The sequence below is a fragment of the Suricata suricatta genome, chromosome 9, assembly GCF_006229205.1.
Source record: "Suricata suricatta isolate VVHF042 chromosome 9, meerkat_22Aug2017_6uvM2_HiC, whole genome shotgun sequence".
In the NCBI taxonomy this organism is placed as follows: domain Eukaryota; kingdom Metazoa; phylum Chordata; class Mammalia; order Carnivora; family Herpestidae; genus Suricata; species Suricata suricatta.
The window spans coordinates 135,080,078-135,101,531 of NC_043708.1; the positions used below are offsets into that span (position 1 = coordinate 135,080,078).

General features: G+C 51.3%; 1 long non-coding RNA gene across 2 annotated transcripts in view; it reads left to right on the top strand.

The window, feature by feature from the left end:
- LOC115301439 overlaps positions 1-13,589 on the top strand; it is a 36,290-nt gene extending 22,701 nt beyond the window's left edge. Inside the window, exons 4-5 of one of the 2 annotated variants that reach the window (XR_003913115.1) lie at positions 13,122-13,231; positions 13,399-13,589. This is a non-coding gene — a long non-coding RNA (uncharacterized LOC115301439). The remainder of the gene's footprint in view (positions 1-13,121; positions 13,232-13,398) is intronic. The other variant, XR_003913114.1, reaches the window with a different exon arrangement.
- Positions 13,590-21,454: the final 7,865 nt, after the last annotated feature.

A 21,454-nucleotide genomic window follows, 5' to 3' on the forward strand; every position in this document is an offset into this window, starting at 1 on the left:
CACCGTCACCCCAGAACTCCAAACCTACTGAGCCACCAGGGACCCCTCAAGAATTCTTTCTTGGCCGTTGGCTCTGAACCCCACATCAAAACCCCTGGGATAGAGACAACCTCAAGACGCCCTTCACGCCCCATAGGGACCTCGGGATGAGCACCCTTGTTTCCACAGTATCTGACAGCCACACCTGGGGTGGAAAGAAAGGGGAGTCTTCTCTGCACCTTTCTGTGGCGCCCTTCCTCCTCGGGCTGTTAAGTGCTGGGCGTCCAGAAGGCTGATCTCCGTGGGAACCTTGGAGGTGCCACCTAGGTCCTCCTAGGACCTAGGTCTGCCCCGTGAGAAAGCTGGGAAGGGGGCAGGGAGACATGGAGTGCTTAAGAGGGTCTTGGAGCCCAGGGAGAGGGGAGCAGGTGGGGGGGCCTGTGGGGGACAAGCCCCTCCAGCAGCTCCCCACTCCCCATCCCCCCATCACCTGCCGAATCTGAGGGAACTAAGGGCATCGTCCCCAGGACAACAACGGGGCCGCCCCTGGGGTCCTGTTGAAGGCAAGAAACCAATAGACGTGGTGAGGCACATTTGCTTCCCGGAGCCAGGGAACCGGAAGCTGGACGGTCCCGAGCGGGTCCCTCGTCAGTGCGCGCTGGTGGAGAGTCTGAGCTTCAGCACTGGGTCTGGGACATCAGAACACGGGCTCTGGGCCAAGTCCCAGAAATTCTCAGGGAGGGGGAGGGGCAGGAGGAAAGAGCCCACAGTTCAGGTAAGAGATAGGGAGGGAGGGAGGTAGGGAGGGAGAGAGAGAGAGGTAACAAACTGCAGAGACAAACTCCGGAACCTGGGACCCCGGCGGCGGGCCTGCCTAAGAGGGAACAATAGAGGGGAGGTGCTGGGGATTTCCAGCAAAAACAACAACCATCCGACAGAGAAACAACGGAGAAGTCCCGGCCCCCCGCAGTGAGGCCCTGCCCCCAATCAACGGAATATTAAGGCAAATCCAGCTGTCTGCGGAGAGGTAGTGAGGGTTGTGTAAGCCATCTGTGGGAGGAGACCAAGAGGTGGAAGGTTGGGACCAGCCAGACGCTCACGCAGGTGACCTGGGTGCAGCCCCAGGAGAACAGAATTGCTCGCAGGTGAAGGAAACCTCATTCCGTCTCTTGATTCTTGTTCTGGAGAAAGCTCTTCTTGGGATGGGGTGGGGCGGTCGGTCAGCACAGAGCCAGAAGGTGGCAGTGTCTACTCAGGGAGGGTCATAGGGGCGGGTGTCCCTCACCCAGCCGCAGCCAGAGTCACGGGGTACACAGCCTCCTGTGGCCTCTCGCCAAGATCCAAACTGCCCGGCCTTCCTGCCTGGGGTGGGGTGAGGGCCCTGGCCTTTTGGCCTTTGAGATCTAATATGATCTCCTCCCACTCCTGCCCCACAGGCGGTGGGACCCCCAGCTTCCTCCTTGCTGCTCCCAGGGTCCCGGAGGCCTTGTTTTCCAGGATCTCTGGGCACAGCGAGCGCTGCTGCCCTCCTCAGACCCTGCCTCTCACGTCCAGGCCCCTTCGCCTCGCTCCGCTGGGCACCATCCCAGACTCAGCGCCGCATCTGAGACCCCTCCTCACCCAAGATACAGCTCGGGCTGTAAAGGAGCACACCTAGCGGGAGCACAAGCCGTTCGAAATGGACCATTACAGACTCTGGCCTCAAAGTCTGTAGTGCAGGGCGCCTGGGCAGCTCAGGTTAAGCGTCCAACTCTTGTTGATTTTGGTTCACGTCATGATCTCACGGTTCATGAGCTTGAGCCCCACAGTGGGCTCTGTGCTGACAGCGTGGAACCTGCTTGGGATTCTCTCTCTGCCCCTCCCCCAGAATAAATAAATAAAGACTTAGAAAAGAAAGAAAGGAAAACATACTGGGGGGCACCTGGATGGCTCAGAGCATGTGACTCTTGATCTCAGGTTTGCAAGTTTGAGCTCTACGATGGGTATAGACGTTACTTGAAAAAAATGTTTTTAAAAAAGTAAAGAAAAGGGGTACCTGGGTGGTTAAGTTGGTTAAGTGTCTGACCTTTTTTTTTCTAATGTTTATTTATTTTGGGGGCACCTGGGTGGCTCAGTTGGTTAAACATCCAACTTTGGCTCAGGTCATGATCTCACAGTTCATCGGTTCGTGTCCCATGTCGGGTTCTGTACTGACAACTCAGAGCCTGGAGCCTGCTTCAGATTCTGTGTCTCCCTCTCTCTCTCTCTGCCCCACTCCTGCTCATGCTCTGTCTCTCTCTCTCAAAAATAAAAAAATAATAATAAATGTTTATTTATTTTTGAGAGAGAGAGAGCACACATGTGTGCATGCTTGAGAGCAGGGCAGGGGCAGAGAGAAAGGGGGACAGAAGATCCAGATCCAAAGTGGGCTCCATGCTGACAGTGGAGAACCTAAAGAGGGACTCAAACTCATGAACCCCAGAGATTATGACCTGAGTGGACGTTGGCTAGCATCTGACTCTTGATTTTGGCCCAGGGTTCATGAGAATGATTCTTTCTCTCCCTCTTCTCTCCTGCTCATGCTCTCTCTCTCAAAATAAATAAAAACACTTTTTAAAAAGTAGGGAAAAGAAAAATCCATCCTAAAATTCATATGAAATCTCAAAGGACCCTGAATAGCCAAAACAATCTTGACAAAGAAGAGCAAAGTTGGAGTCTCACACTTCCTGATTTCAAAAGGTACTACAAATCTATAGTAATCAAAACAACATGTTACCGGCATAAAGACAGACATATAGGCTGATGGATTAAAATAGAACGCCCACAAATGACCCCTTGTGTGAGTGGTCAAATGATCTTCAGCAATGATGCCAACCAAGACCACTCAATGGGGAAAGGACTGGCTTTTCAACAAATGGGGTCTGGAAAACTGGATATCCACATGCAAAAGTTGGACCCTTACCTCACACCATATACATAAATTAACTCAAAATGGATCAAAGACCTAGACCTGAGAGGTAAAGCCATAAAACTTTATAAAAGTATAAAACTCTTTTTAAAATTTATTTTAATGTTTATTTTTTGAGAGAAAGAGAGACAGAGTGCAAACAGGAGTGGGGCAGAGAGTATAGACACACAACATAACAATATTTTGTTAGTTTCAGGGGTACAACACAGTGATTCAGTAGCTCTAGACATGACGCCATGCTCACCACAAGTGTCGCCATCATCCGTCAGCTCACAACACTGCTGCAGTTCCACTGACTGCACTCCCTGAGCCGCACCTTTCATTCCCATGACTTACTCATCCTGTGAGGGGAAGCCTGTGCCTCCCACTCCCCTTCACTCCTTAAAGATGATCTATAAGTGGCCAAGAAGCAAAAAAAAGTTATCAACATAGTCACTGGGGAAATGCCACAGTGAGATAACACTTCATACTCATTAGAATGGCTACTATTAAAAGAAGAAGACGGGTGCCTGGGTGGCTCAGTCAGTTAAGTGTCCAACTCTTGATTTCACCTCAGGTCATGGTCTCAAAGTGCATGAGTTCAAGCCCCACATTGGGTTTTGCACTGATGGTGCCTGCTTGGGATTCTTTCTCGTTTCATCTCTCTGCCCCTCCCCTGCTCACACTTGCTCGCTTGCTCTCTCTCTCTCAAAATAAATAAACTTAAAAAAATTACTTTAAAAAAAGACCAACCCCCCCCCCCGAAAATAACAAATATTGGCAAGGATGTGGAGAAACGAGTCTTCTTGTCCTGTTGGCAAGAATGTGAAATGGTGCAGCCAGTGTGGGAAACAGTATGGTGGTTCCTCAAAAATTAAAAATAGTAGCATTATTGTATGATCCGGCAATTGCACTTCTGGTTGAACACCTAAAAGAGCCGAAGTAGAGTCTCAGAGAGATGTTTGGACCGCATGTTCGCAGCAGCGTTATTCGCAATGGCCAAAAGACGGAAGCGTCAAAGTGTCTACCAACGGAAGAGTGGAGGACAGAGGTGCAGTCAACATACAGTGGAATCGTGTTCAGCCTTCAGGAGGAAGGAAATGCGGTCACCTGCTCCACTATGGATGAACCTTCAGGACACTGTGCTCCATTGAATGAACCAGATACCAAGGGACAGATACCATATGATTCCACTTACACGATGTGCCCAGAATTGTCGAATTTATAGCGACCGAAAGTAGGATGGTGGTTGCTAGGAGCTGGGAGGGGGGAGAAAATGAGGAGTTAGTGCTTAATGAATACAGAGTTTTAGTTTGGGAAGATGAAGAAAGTTCTAGAGAAAGATGGTGGTATATACCTAAAGTCCCTGAAGCCTCACCCAGAAATGATTAAGACAGTAAATTTTGTTATGTGTATTTTACCACAATATTTTAAAGTTTATTTATTTTGAGACAGAGCATGAACAGGGGTGGGGTAGAGAGAAAGAGAGAGAATTCCAAGCAGGGTCCAGGCTGTTAAGCACAGAGCCCAACTCGGGACTCGAATCCATGAACTGTGAGATCATGACCTGAGTGGACATTAAGAGCCAGATGCTTAACCGACGAAGCCACCCAGGTGCCCCTGCCACAGTTTTTTTTTTTAACTTTTTTTTAAATGTTTTACTTATTTTTGATAGAGAGACACACAGCATGAGGGGGGAGGGGCAGAGAGAGAAGGAGACACAAGACAGGAAACAGGCTCCAGGCTCTGAGCTAGCTGCCAGCACAGAGCCCAACACGGGGCTCGAACCCACGAATGTGAGATCTGACCTGAGCCGAAGTTGGAGGCTCAACCCACTGAGCCACTCAGGCGCCCCCACAGTTTTTTTTTAAAAGTCCTCTGGGGGCTCCCAGCTGGGTCAGTCAGTAGAGCATGTGACTCTTGGACTCAGTGTCCTCAGCTCAATCTCCACATTGGGTGTGCAGCCTACTGAAAGAAACAAACAAATACGTCCGTGTGTCCTTCGGTGTCCCTGCCACTGGAAACTTCTCACTGGAATCCATCCCAGGCAGTGGCTCTTGCCATCTTGTTTTGTGCCCTCACCCCCTCCATTTCATCTCTCTAGCCTTCCCTGTCTTCTCTCTTCTTGGAGTCTCTTTTCCCTAAGCTCCCATTAGGACGCTGGTAAAGCCGTTTAGTCCCTCGTGTTAACCACATCCCTTCAGCCATGTCCCTGGCACCGCCCTCCCCTTCCTCAACCAAGTGGCTCATGGAGATGTTTTCCCAAACAAAACTGTTCTCGCCCTGCTAAATGCATTGAAAAGTGCCATCTGGTGTGCACGCTGGTCTCCTGAGGAATCGAGGCGTCCAGGCCCGCAGCTGAGACTCAGAGCTCCTCTCCCCCAGCTGCCAGGCTGAGGCTCAATCCAGGAGTCCCAGGAGGGAATTTGTCAGAGTAAAGGCCACTTTGGGCAGCCTCTTGGCAGCCTGCCAACAGCCCCCTTCCGGCAACGCTCCATCTGTGAGCGCCACATAGATCAAGCCTCAGATATGCGGCTGGAGGGGAAAACAGAGAAGGATGACAGCAAGAAGTGATCACCAAGCCAAGGGACGGTGGCCCCAGTGGAACGGAGGTGCTTGGGGCCAAAGCCACCGGGAGAGGGAGACAGGAGGTGATGGAGGACGGGATGTTGAGAAAGCTTGCCCCTGCACAGCACCCAGAGTGGTGTGTGTGTGTGTGTGTGTGTGCGTGCGCATGTGTGCATGCATAATGCCTCAGGAGAGGTCTCGGAGGTGGGGAAGATGAAAGGCAAGTCCAAGAGCTCTTGCTGTGGGTGAATAAATATGACAAGGCAGGCGGTGGAACAGACCCTGATTTCTAGGCGTGGATGTGCGCACAGAGCCCAGAGACGGTGCAGCCACAAGCCTTCAGGACAAAAGCTGCCATTAGATGAGCACTTAGCATGTGCCAGGCACTCAGCACCCATGGTGGCTACGATTACTCTTCCCACACGCCAGCTTTCCCGGTAAACACACAACGTAAGCCACATATATAATCGTGAATATTCTAAGAGCTGCACTTTATTTGCTTATTAAGATACAGAATATTTATTAAAATACAGAACATTAACAAACAGAATGGTGCCTGGGGGCTCAGTTGGTTGAGTATCTGACTCTTGATTTCAGCTCAGGTCATGATCCCAGGATGGTGGGGTCCAGCCCCACCTTGGGCTCTGTGCTAAGCTGAGCGTACAACCTGCTTGAGGTTCTCTCTCTCTCTCTCTCTCTCTCTCTCTCTCTCTCTCTCTCTCTCTCTCTCTGCCACCCCCCACAATCATGCATGCTCTCTCCCAAGTTAATTAGTTTTTTAAATGTTTTGTTTATTTTTTAGAGAGAGAGAGAGAGAGTATTAGTGGAGTAAGGGTCAGGAAACGAGGGAGACACAGAATCTGAAGCAGGTGCCAGGCTCTGAGCTGTCAGCACAGAGCCTGGCGTGGGGCTCAAACTCACAAACCGTGAGATCATGACCTGAGCCGAAGTTGGATGCTTAACCAACTGAGCCACCCAGGCACCCCTCTCCCAAATTAAAGGAGGGGGAAGAGGAAATAAAATGTAACATGGGAGATAGTCTAAGGAGAAATGGGAAACTCCTCTGCATTTTAAAAAGTAAGAAAATAAGGGCACCTGGGTGGCTCAGTCGGTTGAGCATCTGACTCTTGACCTGGGCTCAGGTCACTATCTCAAGGTTCATGAGTTGGAGCCCTGTGTCAGACTCAGTGCTGACACTGCAGAGCCTGCTTGGGATTTTCTCTCTCCTCTCGCTCTCAAAATAAATAAATAAACTTAAAATAAAAAACAAATAAAGTAAAAAATAAACATACATAGTGAAATTAATTACAAAATATATTCTATTTAATCCAATAGATGCAAAATTTTATTTCACCATGTAACCAATATAATTATTAGTGAGATATTTCACATTCTCTTTCTATATTAAGACTTTACAGTCTGCCTTAAATTTGCACTTAGCACACACCTCAGTTTGGACGAGCCACACTTCAGATGCACACTAGGTCATGTGGCTGGTGGCAGTCCTATTGGACAGAGTAGTTTAGACACATTAATTCTAAATATAAGCACTTTAGGGACACCTGAGTGACTTAGTCAGTTGAGCGCCCGACTTCGGCTCAGGTCCTGATCTCACGGTTCATGAGTTCAAGCCCTGCATCAGGCTGTCTGTTGTCAGCACAGAGCCTGCTTCAGATCCTCTCTCCCCTTCTCTCTGCCCCTCCTCCACTCATTTTCTGCATCTATCTCTCTCTTTCTCTCCCTCTCCCTCTCCCTGTCCCTCCCTCCCTCAAAAATAAACATTTTAAAAAAAGGACTGAAAGCAATGTTGCACTGTATGTTAACTAACTAGAATTTGAATAAAAATTTTAAAGAATAATAAAATAAATGTAAGCACTTTAGATATATTAATTATATATCCCCATAACCATGCTTTTGGGGTTTTTTAGATGTTTATTTATTTATTTTGAGAGGCGTGTGCGAGATTGTACATGCATGAGTGGGGAGGGGCAAAGAAAGAGGGAGAGAGAGAGTCCCAAGCAGGGTCAGTGCAACATGGGGCTCGAACTCACAAACTATAAGATCATGACCCAAGCTAAAATCAAGAGTCAGACGCTTAACCGACTGAGCCCCCCGGGTTTTCCATAAATAACCATGCGTTTGTTATCCTCATTTTACAGATGAGAAAAATTAAACACAGAAAGCAAATGGCTGAGTCAGGGTCTAAACCGCCAAGCGCAGGTCCGGAATCTGGTCTCCTAACCGGCAAGCCATGCTGCCACCACGACGCGGCCCTGCCCCCTTGGGGCTTACACAAAAGTCCTGCCTGCTGTAGTTAGCCTCTGCTTCATGCAAGAGAAACTGAAGGCAGGGGGAACCCTTTAGGTGGTCCCACGGGGATTTGAACCCACATGGAGTGAGAACTGGGTGGGCACCATCTCATGCTTCAGTGAGTGCCCAGAAGGAAGCGCGAGGTGTGGCCATCTGCATCCCACACTGAAGGTCAGGTTTGCTTTGAAAAGTCCAAAGGAAAGGGCCCCTTCGGGGCTCAGTCGGTTGGGCGTCTGGCTTTGGTTCAGGTCATGATCCCGTTCATGGATTCAAGCCCTGCATCAGACTCTGTGCTGAGAGTTCAGAGCGTGGAGCCTGCTTCAGATTCTGTGTCTCCCTCTCTCTAGTCCTCCCCTGCACTCTCTCCCTCTCAAAATAAATAAACATTAAAAAAAGAAATAAAAACATGAAAAGTTCAAAGGAATAATGACCCCGTAGCTCAGACTGGGAAGGAAAAAAGGTGTTTGCACCATTTTCTTCCACCAGCATCTTATTTTATTTTTTTAAGGAGACTGTGCCCAACGTGGGGCTTGAGCTCACAACCTCGAGGTTAAGAGCTGCGTGCTTTAGGGACTGAGCCGCCCAGGAGCCCCAACAGGATGCTTGCTCAGCTCCTCCATCCGGCCTCTGCCCTCAGCAAAGTCCCGTTCAGAGCCGTGCAGAGCCTTCACCCCCCTGCTTCGTGGACATGTTTGTGCGGGTTCCTGGCTTCTCCCAGGTTAGACCTGACTGCGCTTTTACCTTCCTGGGGGCACAGCATTTGCACTGCAAGAGTCCGGCCTGAACAGCCCAGTAAATCAAGTCTTTATGTTTCCAACTAGAGCAGAGGTTGTTAAGTTCGGGTCCATAAAAGTCAGGAGTGGTAAGGACACAAAGCCCCGAATGGGTGTGCATCTTCGTGGGGGAGGTTGCTTATTTTCATTGCATTTGCAAGGGGCCCAGGACACACCCGGAGCCCGTGCTGGGCCCGTGTGGCCATCCGATCAGACACTGCACTGTCTGCTCCTTTGCAGACGTTTCTGGCCAAGCACCACGACGTCTGACTCCCCCTTGGTCCTTCCCCCGTGTGTAAGCGGCGGCCCGCGGTGCCTTACACCAAAGAGGCCTGGCCCTTGCCCCGCTGCATCCTCTCCTTGTCCCCTGCCCAGCAGGCTGGTGCTCAAATTCTAGCCACAAAAAGCAGGCTGGGGGCCTACAAATTAGTTCCCTAACCCCCAGGTTTTTCATGACCAGCAAAACGTTTCAGTGTGAAAACTTGAAATACCAAGAGCTTGTATCTGCTTGCCTCGTGTCTCTTTCATCACACGGTGTTTTCGTTTGCCAGGCTGCGAAACAAAGAACCATAGATTGGGTGGTTTGGACAGTGGACATTTATTTTCTTACCGTTCTGGACTCTGGAAGTCCAAGATCAAGGTGTCCACAGGGTCCTTCTTAGCTTGCAGATGGTTGTCTTCTTTCTGTGTCTCCACATGGTCTTCTGTCTGTGTGTCCATGTCCTGATCTCCTCTGATAAGGACATCAGACATACTGGATTAGCACAGACCCAAATGTCCTCATGTTCATTGAATCACCTCTTTAAAAACCCTATCTCCAAATACAGTCACATTGAGGTCTTGGGGGTTAGAACTTCAGCATATGAATTTGGGGTCACACAGTTCAGCCCATAACACATATGTTAACATTTTTGTGATTATAAAAATAACATAGAGGGGCACCTGGGTGACAGTCGGATGAGCGACTGACTTCCGTTCAGGTCATGATCTCATGGTTCATGGGTTCAAGCCCCAAGTCGGGCTCCGTGCTGACAGCTCAGAGCCTGAAGCCTGCTTTGGATTCTGTGTCTCCCTCTCTCTCTGCCCCTCCCCTGTTCGTGTTCTGTCTCTCTGTCTCTCTGTCTCTCTCTCTCAAAAATAAATATTAAAAAAATTTTTAATAACACATGTTCCCCGTAGAAAATTTAGAAACTTCAAAAATGGAGAAATTAACAAAAGAATTTCTGCACAAATCATCCTCTTTCTCCACTTCCATCACCTCCTCCCCAAAGAACACCTGTAATGTTAATGTAATAATAGGGTTGTGTCCATTCAAACCTCTTCTGTGCTTACACAAGCTGCCTCCAGGAACATCCTTGTCCCCACATCCCTCTGCCTGTTCCTGCCGGCGTCCTAGGGAGCACACCCCTTGTGCTGTGAATTAAGTCTTTGTGCACCTTCCCGCTGACTCAAGAATTGTTTTGTTGAAGGCTCCACAAAATGTGAACAATTAGAGCTCAGATTTAAGAGGACATTCCAGGGGCGCCTAGGGGGCTTAGTGGGTTAAGCGTCCCACTTCGGCTCAGGTCATGATCTCGCGGTCCATGAGTTCGAGCCCTCCGGTGGGCTCTGTGCTGACAGCTCAGAGCCTGGAGCTGCTTCAGATTCTGTGTCTCCCTCTCTCTCTGCCCCTCCCCCACTCACACTCTGTCTCTCTCAAAAATAAACGTTAAAAAATTTTTTTTAATAATTGGAAATTCTATAGTGATGTATGTATTGCCATTTTGTTACTTGTTTTATGGTTGATTTTTTAGTTCTCCCTTCCTCTCTTCTCTTGCTCTCGTCTCTCACCCTTAGTTGTGTTAAGAAATTCTAAAAAGGGGGCACTTTTTAAGTAAAAGACACCCACCAGCGTGGCTTCCGACATACTAACCGGGCTCCAGGGGAGGCAATGGGGCTTGAAGTTGTTTTTCTCACTTCATCTTCCCCCTTGGTTGGATTTTCTGCATTTTCTTTAATGAGCTTGTGTTACTTTGGATAACGGGGAAATGAAGACCTGGAATAGACCTGCTGATGGGGACAATCGAAGGGAACCCTGAGCTCCTTTCAGAGCAGGAGGAGGAGAGAGCGGAGCCCGCTGCCCCGGGCACCGAGGCAGGGACCGGGCGGGCCAGGGGACCGGGAGAGATGGCAGGGGGTGGCCGGGAGGAGCGGCTCTCCAGCCGCTCGAGGAGCCTGACACATTTGCAGATGCGCTCCTGCTGCTTGAAATCCGGTCCTTCGGTCTGGACCGATTAGATCCCAGCTCCTGCGGGACAGATGCTGAGTCCCTGCCGGCGTGGGGGAAACAAGGTAAAAGGTTGACGAGGGCCAAAAAGGCCATTCTCACCTTTTTGAAAAGGAAGGAAGCAGAGACTTCAGACTTTGGGCCAGAGGGCTGAGCAAGGATAAAGCAGGGGGCGGGGAGGCCCTGGGAACCAGAGTGGGTTCACGGGCTCCAGGTCAGGGTCGGCTTGTGACCCAGTAGTGGGGATGGGGGCATCCGGAGCAGCCGTTAGTACAGCCAGGTCAGATGGCACCACAGCGGACCCGGCGTCTCCACGGGAAGGTTCTGTCCTGTTCTACGTGCCTTATCGGTCACCAGGGACTAGGTAAGGAGTGGAAACAGGAAAAATATACGCCTGCCTCACGGAGTTGTACTTGGGGGCCATCTATTCATTCATTAAAGCAACTTTGTTTCTATCTTAAATGGAAAAGACCTCGTTCTCAGACCTCATCGAGAGAAGGCAGCTCTTGTAACTGTCCGCTTGTGGGGTTGATGCGCCCGTTGCCCCTCAGGTCGGGTCCGTGGCGACCTCCGCCCACAGGTGGACTCCAGCAGGGCACTAGGGCAGCGTGACTGGGCCCCCGGAACACGCCGGCGACGCACAGATCACATCCCCGGGCCCTCACTCCGTCACTGCGGGGCACCCTGCTGGCTGGCTCCCCCCACGGCCATTTCTCACCTCTTCCTTTCTTCTTTTCTTTTCTTATTATTTTTTAATGTTAATTTTTTAATTTTTAATGTTTTATTTATTATTGAGACAGAGAAAGACAGAGCATGAGAGGGGGAAGGGCAGAGAGAGAAGGAGACACAGAACCGGAAGCAGGCTCCAGGCTCTGAGCTGTCAGCGCAGAGCCTGACATGGGGCTCGAACCCACGAAGGTGAGATCTGACCTGAGTCAAAGTCGGAGGCTTACCTGACTGAGCCACCCAGGTGCCCCTATTTTTTTATTTTTGAGACAGCAAAATAGGGAGAGTGTGAGCCAGGGAGAGGGAGACAGAGAATCCCAGCAGGATCTGCACTGCTGGTGTGGAGCCCGACACAGGGCTGGAACTCACGAGTGTCAGATCATGACCTGAGCCAAAACCAAGAGTTGGATGCCCCTTTTATTTTATTTTATTTATTTTATTATTTTATTTTATTTTATTATTTTATTTTATATAGAGAGAAAGCATGAGCAGGGGAGAGGGGCAGAGAGAGAGGCTCTTTAAGCAACGCTTGTTAACAGTGTGGAGCCCCATGTGGGGCTTAATTCCAGAGTCAGATGCTCAACCAACTGAGCCGCCCAGGCGCCTCTCACCTCTTTCTTTCTAAAAGTACCACAACTCCCCCCTACACCGACCACTTTTCTTCCTTGCACCCATTTGTCTCAGGGAAAGTTGACCCCCATACCCCGAGTCACCCCACTGGCCTAAGGGGAATTCTGTTCCCCTCGAGGGCAGTTGGTTCAGAAAAGGGCCTGTGACCCAGCCTGACAACTATCCTGAGAAGTCCGGGGAGGACTGGGCCGTTTTCTCGCTAAAAGAAAGCCACAGAGTATCAGTTAGAAATGTTTTTATCAGCAGGTAACGGAACCCACCCCACCCCCACCCCTGCCACACACACTGACAAACGGCAGCTTAAGAGTGAAGATATAGGGGCGCCTGAGTGGCTCAGTCAGTTGAGCGTCCGGATTCGGCTCAGGTCATGATCTCACGCTTGTGCATTCGAGCCCCGCGTTGGGCTCTGTGCTGACAGCTCAGAGCCTGGAGCTGCTTCAGATTCTGCGTCTCCCTCTCTCTCTGACCCTCCCCTGCTCACGCTGTCTCTCTCTGTTTCTCAAAAATAAATAAACATTAAAAAAAATTTTTAAGAGTGAAGATATAGAATGAGTTCAGTATAAAAGTCTGGTTCTTGGCATTGGTTTGGTGGCTCAAATAATATTAGGAGCAACATCTCTGTGATTCTTTGTCTTTCACTAACGGTGTTTAAAAGGCTGTCACTCCGGCCGTTATGTCCATGGTAAGGCAGGGGAGGAAAGGAACTTTGCCAGTGACTGATACCTGTCCCTTTTCTAATCAAAGATTTCCCAGAAATGCCCTGGCTTTCTCTCACTTTCATCTCATTGGCCAGGACGGTCACCCGACCACTCCTAGCTGCAAGGCAGACTGGGAAAGTGAGTTTTTGGCTCTTCTTGTCTGTAGAAGAAACAGGAAATGGAGAAGAGGTTGGGAAGTGGGACTAGGTTAGCTACACACAGAAAGCAGCCCTCCTATTTTCCAGGCAGCTGGATGTCTGGCACCATTGCCACCATCTTGGTTCTGGCCAGAGCAGCGAGATGGAAGGAGCCTACATCCAGAGCCAACAACCCCGATGAAAAGTGAGCAAAGTAGGTAAAGACACCATTCATGGAGAAAGGGAAACCAAGTAGCCCAAGAGCATGTGAAAAAATGCCCAACGTCACTCATAAGAGCAGTTAAAATGGAAATAGCACGATACTACTTTATTACCTATCAGGTTGGCGAACATCCAAATGTTTGACAGCATATTCTGTTCATAGGGTTGTGAGGAAGACAGGCCTTCTCACGGGCCAAGGGCAAAATAGCACAGTCTCCTGTGGCGGGAAGAGGGAATAAAGGCCACATGAACTAGGGGCTTGACGTCCTTGCCAAGGTCCCACGTCAACTGACCTAGGGTCCAGCGTCCTGTGGGAGTTCCTATTAAAGACACATCAATGTCCTCATGGATTAAGCCAGTTTGAGGAGAGTTTTTATTTCCTAGCGCCCGCAGTATCTCAAATGATGCCCCTGCCCCCTTCCTGAAGCCCAGGAGCAGAGGTTCTTTCCAGAAGCCAGATCATGGAATCTCGCTGGGTCACCCAGTGACTAGCCAAACCCAAGCAGGTACAGATCCAAAAGCTGAGATCACTGCTGACAGAATCCTCCCAGAGAATGGGCCGTGAGCCTATTCCCAAATCAGTGGGTGGGTGACTGCCTAAGGTAATACTTAACCCGTGCGGTCATGAGAGGGGGCTGCATCTCGAGTGGCCGAAAGCCCTGTTGGAATCCAGGTGTAGGGAACACCCTAAGGAGTTAGGTCTTGAGGTGGTAAGATGGCTGCCTTGGTCTTGCTTGACCCCATGTCCTGGCTTGCTGTTTGGTTTACTGGATTGTCTTTATTTGCATGGCTTTTTCACGGAGCCACTTCCTGGTTCCCGAGTGTTCCCAAACTGCGTGGCAAATGAGGAAATCAGTATTCTGTCTGTCTTTTGAAAAATTGTTCATGAAGAATGGACAGGCCGCGTGGCATCCCTTCTTCATGCTCCTGTCCAACCTCCCTCACTACTGACCTTCCTGGTCTGAGATGTGGTTAAAGACAGATGGCCCACGCCCCCGGGCTACACCGCTTGGTCTGCTGCCTTCTTACCAGAACACCAGTGACTGGGACAGCCTTCCAGGACATTCAGAATAGATGGCCGCCACTCATAGCGCACTGAGGCCCCATCCACGTGTAGGCCAGCGCCAAATCTGCCCAGGCATGGGGCAGGTGAGAGTGAGGAGGCCTGGCTTCTGAGGCTGGGAGCCTTCATGGCCCTGGGGATCCAAACGACTTGGTGTGGTCCTTTCAAAGGTGGAGTCAAGGCCAGGACAAAGGCACGACCAGCACAACCTCACTGAGATCATACTGCCGAGAATCCCCCAATGCCCACAGTTAGGGGCAGGAAGAGGTGTGTGGGTGGGCCAGGCATCCCTGGCGGGGTTCCTGTGTGATCACGTGGCAGCTGCTGGGAGCAGGGAGGTGGGCGGGAACGCGGGTCTTCAGCAAGGGCCCAATAGAGAGCAGGTGCCAAGAGCCGCCGTGTCTTGGGGGCATGATGGTTGTATCTCCAAAGTCGATTAGATGCTGCTGCCCTCTTCCTTGACATCCTTCTAGCCCCCAGAAGGGCTCAGTCTGTGAGCCCGGCAACCGTCCAGACTCCCCTCAAGCCGTGTTTCCGGCAAGTGCCCTGCCGCCAGCCTCATACGCGCCCTGATCACTGCGCTCAGGCAGCACATGTATATTTAGTTTGTCCTCTGCTGTTCGTTTGTGTCTATTCGCAGTTTGTGTGGTGTGTGTGTTGTGTCTACGCTGAATGCAGGCCCCTGAGATCAAGATCTGTCTTCTAGTTTTTGTGAATCACCCTCCGCCTCCTCCACAGACCACACCACCGCCACCACCACTAAGAACTCGCACCTGATACGGGGCATTACATAACACAGACAAAAATGCTCGTAAATACGTTACCGTCACTGACTGTCCAAGGCCCTCCCTGACTGAAGGAACACTATGGGGGGGAAAGCTGAGGTTCAGAGCAGAGGACCGTGTAGAGAGGGGCTCTTTGTTAAGAACAGACCAGGCATCTGTCTCTTTGCTGTCAGAATTACAAAAACCTGGGGGGCGTGTTCCATCGCCTCAGGGGACACATGCACCTGGAAGATTCTTCACAGGGCTGGCAGATCTCAAGAACAACAAGCGGCCGCCATCACATCATCCTGTAGTAGCAGATCGGTGCACAAGAATTTAGAGTCAGAAATTGTCGCTATGGCTTGGGAAAATCTAAAACAGCTTTTTCCTAAAGTCTTCACTATGAGATTCCTTGAGATCGCGACCTAAATTAAATGATTTATTCATAGTGTCAGCTTTTCAGAAAGATATTTCTTAAAACAAAACAAAACAAAAAACACAAACTTTGAAGGGAGAGTGCAAATTGTAGATGTCCCGGGGAGACCGAGGTGCAGGGAGGCTCCTGGCCACCAGGGGGCGTGGTCTCCCCAGTCCTAGGTCGCAAAGCCAAGGATGGCGACAGCGGCCGGCTCCGTCCTCAGTCTGACACAGACGGCGGCCCTCCTGGGAGCCCAGGTGCAGGGATTCAGGTGGGCACCAGACCTCTTCTCCTATTTGGACATTTCCTGCAACGGGTATGCCTGGGGTGCAAAAGGCCACGGGCGGTCAGGCTGGGAGGAGGTCACTGTAAATTACAGGCTGGGCAGGAGTGCTGTGCTGGCAGCCTCGCCCGGGAGCCAGGAAGGCGGTGGTGTCTGAGGCATGACCTCGGGTGGTTGTGTGCTGGATGCCGCGCTGGGCAGAGTCCCACCGGCGAGGCCACGCAGAGCGTGGGTGTGGCAACCACAGCAGAGACGGGGCCCCGGGGCCTGTGGGATCCGCCGCCTGGCCAGCCGCCCCCACCCTGCAGAGCTGGCACAGTGCGGTGCGGCCCAGGCAAAGTCCGCGCTTCCCCGGCGGGGCCCGCTGTGGTCTGGCTTCAGTCTCCCTTCCTCGGCAGCACCTTCTCGAGGAGTAGGTCTTCTCGGCGGAAGGACCCGCTCCTCCCCCAAGCTCTGCCTTCACTCGTTCATCCCAGCACCCAACACTGTCCCGTCGCCACTGTAGCCAGGCTCTTCGGAGACAGAAGACCACCGTGGCTTCATGGACACTGGTCGTATGCCTCCATAGCTTTATTCACGCTTTTCTCCCCCCGCTTCTCAACCAGTCCGGGTTTCACCATCCCCCGGTGAGGCCCTCAAGCCTCACCAGCTCCAGGAAGCCCCTTCTGATTACTCCAGAGTGAGGGAAAGGCTCTCGTCTGCCCCAAACACTGTTACAACCCCCGAGTGCCTGTTACTCTGCCCGGCACAAGTGGGAACTCAGTAAATATTTACTGACTTGAATGAATGAGGCAATCTTGTCTGTCTGACTTCACAGCTTTTTTAAAAAGATTTTTTTAAGTTTACTTATTTATTTTGAGAGAGAGAGAAAGAAAACACATGTGCACAAGCAGGGAGGGGGCAGAGAGAGAAAGGGAGAGAGAGAATCCTAAGCAGGCTCAGTGCTGTCAGCCCAGAGTCCCAAGGGGCACTTGATCTCATGAACTCTGAGATCATGACCTGAGCCAATATCAAGTCAGAACCTTAGCTGACTGAGCTACTCACGCCCCTACAGATTTTATTTTTATTTTATTATTTTTTAAATTTTTAAACATTTCTTTATTTTTGAGAGACAGAGAGAAACAGGGTGGAGGAGGGGCAGAGGGAGAGGGAGACACAGAATCTGAGAAGCAGGCTCCAGGGTCTGAGCTGTCAGCACAGAGCCTCATGCAGGGCTCAAATCCAGGAACAGCGAGATCATGACCTGAGCTGAAGTCAGACACTTAACTGACTGAGCCACTCAGGCACCCCATTTAATTATCTTTTTAAAGTTCATTTATTTTGAGAGAGAGAGAGAGAGAACACAAGCAGGGGAGGGGCAGAGAAAGTGAGAGAGAAGATCCCAAGCAGGCTCTGCACCAAGAGGACTCAGGGCTCCATCCTACAAACCGAGATTATGACCTGAACCAAAATCAGAAGTCCAACGCTCGGGGCGCCTGGGTGGATCAGTAGTTTAAACCTCCGACTTCGGCTCAGGTCAGATATCACATTCGTGGGTTCGAGCCCCACATCAGGCTCTGTAGTGACAGCTAGCTCAGAGCCTGGAGCCTGCTTCTGGATTTGTGTCTCCTTCTCTCTCTGCCCCTCCCCCTCTCGTGCTCTGTCTCTCTGTATCAAAAAATAAATAAAACATTTTTTAAAAATTAAAAAAAAAAGAAGTCCAACGCTCAACCAACTGAGCCACCCAGGTGTCCTAAAGATTTTATATTTAAGTGCTCTCTACACCCAATGTGGGACTTGAACCCAACCCCAAGATCAAGAGTCACATGCTCCACCCACTGAGCCAGCCTGGCATCCCTGATTGGACAGCTTTGATTGCCCAAAACTTTCACTTGGCAAATCATCAAGTCCTGCCTGTGACAGCTGTCCTACTGAACTTGTTTATTACCACTGGATGCTTGGTGGTTGGGTTAGGCAGGGCTCTTGAGCTGGAAGAGACAGCAAGGAATTTATTGGCTCATTGAACCACACCATCGGGGTGGGCAGGAAGGGGTGAGCTGCTTCAGGGACAACAGGAACCTGGGATTATGTCAGGACGCTCTGCTGCTCATCATGGCTTCTCTCTTTGATGTCTTCATCCCTTGCTTCTGCAAACCGGCTTTCTCCACCCAAAAAATGACCATTAGCTGGTCCAGATTCACATCCTTTGAGCTCGCCAATCCAAGAGGAATAGGAATTTCCAACTCCAATTTTGAAATCCTGACAAAAGCTTCGAGAGGGATTGGTTTTTCTGGATCTCATGCCTTTCTCTTGCACCAGTCACTGTGGCCAGAGGCAGTCACGTAGAATGACCGGCAGCTCGTATTGAATGGCGGCATTGGACAAGAGAAGGAGCAGTTGGGCTCCAAAACATGGATGAGAGAAACAGGCATGGCCACTTGGAAGAGCCGCGGCCACCGCCTTGACGGGTGTCTGTGAAGGTGGCAGCATGCACTTGTCATGATTATTCCCTGTTAGTGAGGACAAGGGTCATACCTGCCCATAGCGTCCTTGCTGGAAGACAAGACACTGTTAAATACAGGCTGGTTTGGGGGCGCCTGGGGGGCTCAGTCGGCTAAGCGTCCGACTTCGGCTCAGGTCATGATCTCACAGTTTATGGGTTCGAGCCCCACGTTGGGCTCTATGCTGACAGCTCAGAGCCTGGAGCCTGCTTCCCATTGTGTCTCCCTCTCTCTCTGCCCCTCCCCTGCTCGTGCTGTCTCTCTCTGTCTCGATAATAAACCTAAAAAAAAAAAACCAGGCTGATTTATAGGAAAGGGAGTGTGTGTTTGTGTGTGTGTGTGTGTGTGTGTGTGTGTGTGTGTGTGTTGGAATCTCTCGTGGATTGATCCCCTACGCTTTGCCTGAACCTACAACTGTCCAGGCCCCTGCGGGTGGGGCCATCTGTCTCAGGGTGTAGACCTGGAGAGAATCAGGGCTTGAGCTGTCCCTTCGGGTTTTCCTCCTGAAAAAATCTCCCGAGCCCAGCAGGGCAGTACTGGCTTTCTGCTTCACATGGGGACTGGCTCTAAGACAGTTTTCTCTGTGTGTTGTTGTTGCTGCTGTTTATTTCGGTAGAGAGCAAACGAGGGAAGTTTTGTAAGATGGTGTCTCCCTCGGATGGCCCAGGAGTGTGGCTGTTTGGAGAAGTGAGGCATTCCTGCCACTGGAGCTTCAGGCTTTCCACAGCCCTCTTAGGTAACATTGCTTACCTAGTTTGTCTGATTAGCAAACTGAGGCTCAGCGGTGCTCACATGCCCAGGTCCTGGAGAGATGGGAAGTGCGGAGGACAGAGAGACGAGTCTGGATTAGGGACTACGCACCAGAGGCTTTGCCTACGTCCGATCATGTAATCCACACAGCAGATGACAGGCTTGGTAAAGTGTCAATGCCTTGCCCAAGGTCACAGAGCCCAATAAGGGCTAGCATTTGTTGATTCCAAAGTCACTACTATTCTTTTTAATGTTTATTTATATTTGAGAGAGAGAGAGAGAAACAGAGCATGAGCAGGGGAGGGGCAGAGAGCGAGAGAGACAGAGAATCCGAAGCAGGCTCCAGGCTCTGTGTCAGCACGGAGCCTGGTGTGGGGCTCAAACCCACAAACCCTAAGATCATGACCTGAGCTGAAGTCAGACGCTCAACGGATCGGAGGCTCAGCAGACTGAGCCCCCCAAGCACCCCTCGACTATTTTCACTTCCTTACACTCGTGGCTTAGGTCTCTTGTGCCTAATCTGTGAAACGGGGATGATGATAGTACATGCCTAATGGCTTTGTGGGGAGGGCTGATTAAAATGACACCGGGATACAGTAAGAGCTCCATACATGGCCGCTATTGTCGCGGTTTTCGTTATTGTACTCTAAGACCTTCCGCAGGGTCACGAGTCGGGCCACTCCCTGTGGCGGGAGAACCAGATCCCGTGGGAGCCCCGTCCGGGCGCAGGTGCCCCTGAGGCCCAGCAGCAGGTGCCTGGGAAAGTCTGCCACAGGAATAAAGGGAACAAAGGCTCCAGGTGCGGGGTTGAAGCTTTGTCTGGCTCAAGGCCTGTTTCCTGCTCGATCAGGTTGCCCTTGGCTGGCTGGGCTCCGGGAGCTGACCCCTCCCCCCTCCCCTTGCCGCTGCCCCTGCCCCTGCCCACCCAGGGCTGAGGCCCGGCCTGGTGATGCAGGACAGGACCCAGCTGGGCACCGCACTTCCTTTTCGGAGCCCGGCCTTGGAGTTTTGTTCGCTGAAGCAGGAAGCCTGGGGCACAGGCCGTCCCTCCAGCTCCGTGGTCTCAGTGAACCCCCTCCCATCCTCCTTAGATGGTGTGGCCCCGGGGCGGGGGAGGGGTAGAGGCTGGGGCTTGAATGCCAGCCCAAGAATGGAGTGGCAACCCGAGGCAAACCGCCTTTCCCTCTGCGTGTCGGTTTTCCTGGCAGGGACGTTCAGGGCTTGCTCATGGGTAAGGCCCTTGCAAGCCCTGGCGGTTCCCTGGGGCCCCCAACAAGGCCTGTAGGGGATGGAACTTCAAACCCAGTGGAGGGTGGAGGGTGAGCCTAACAGAACACAGAGTGGGTCCTGCCTCGCCTCCCCCTCTCCTTCACACCTACCGCAAGCCTGGCCCGCCCTCCTCCACCCCTGCTGCAGCTCCCCGACCTCAGCTCTTTTAAGGTCCTTGGAGGAGAGTTTGTTCCTGCCCCAGGGCTTTTGCACTTGCGTCCTGTTGCCCTGGAACACGGTGTGCTCCAGGTGTCCATGCGGCTGTCCTGTCACTCAGGTTTGCACCCTTATGTGTTCCCTCCTTAGAGAGTCCTTTGTCACCCTCGAGACTGGCCCCTGCCTTGTCCCTCGCTTTCACCCTTACCCTCAGAGCACTCACCTCTCTCTCTCAAAGTTTCTTTCTTTCTTTTTTTTAATGTTTATTTATTTGAGAGAGAGAGAAAGAGAGCCAGTGAGGGGGGACAGAGACACAGGATCTGCAGCAGGCTCCAGGCTCTGAGCTGTCAGCACAGAGTCCGACTTGGGGCTTGAACTCATGAACCATGAGATCATCATCTGAGCCGAAGTCAGACCCTGATCTGACTGAGCCACCCAGGTGCCCCTCTCAAAGTTTCCTGTTCTGATATAGCTCCCTTTTTTTATTATTAAAAATCTTTTTAAAGTTTGTTTTATTCTTGGGAGAGAGAGAAAGAGCACACCCAAGCAGGGGAGGGGCAGAGAAAGAAGGGAAGCAGGCTCCATGCTGAGAGCAGGAGGCCAGTGTAGGGCTTGAACTCACGTACTGCAAGATCAGGACCTGAGCGGAAGTTGGATGCTTAACCGACTGAGCCAAGCCGGTGCCCCATCTCCCTTTCTCTTATCTGCCTCTCTGCTGGAATCTCCCTGAGGAGAGGGCCTGTCTGTCTTTCCTTCCACCGTGTCCCCAGCGGCAGGGCTGGGCCTGGAAGGTGTTCTCTGTAACTCACCAACCGCAAGGCCCACTTTGGGATGAAGGTCTTGGTGTCCGTTCCCATCCATACTTTTTTTTGGGGGGGGGGGGGGGGAGACAGAGACAGTGTGAGCAGGGGAGGATCAGAGAGAGAGGGAGACACAGAATCTGAAGCAGGCTCCAGGCCCTGAGCTGTCAGCACAAAGCCCGAAGCAGGGCTCGAACCCACAAACCGTGAAATCATGACCTGAGCCAAAGTTGGAC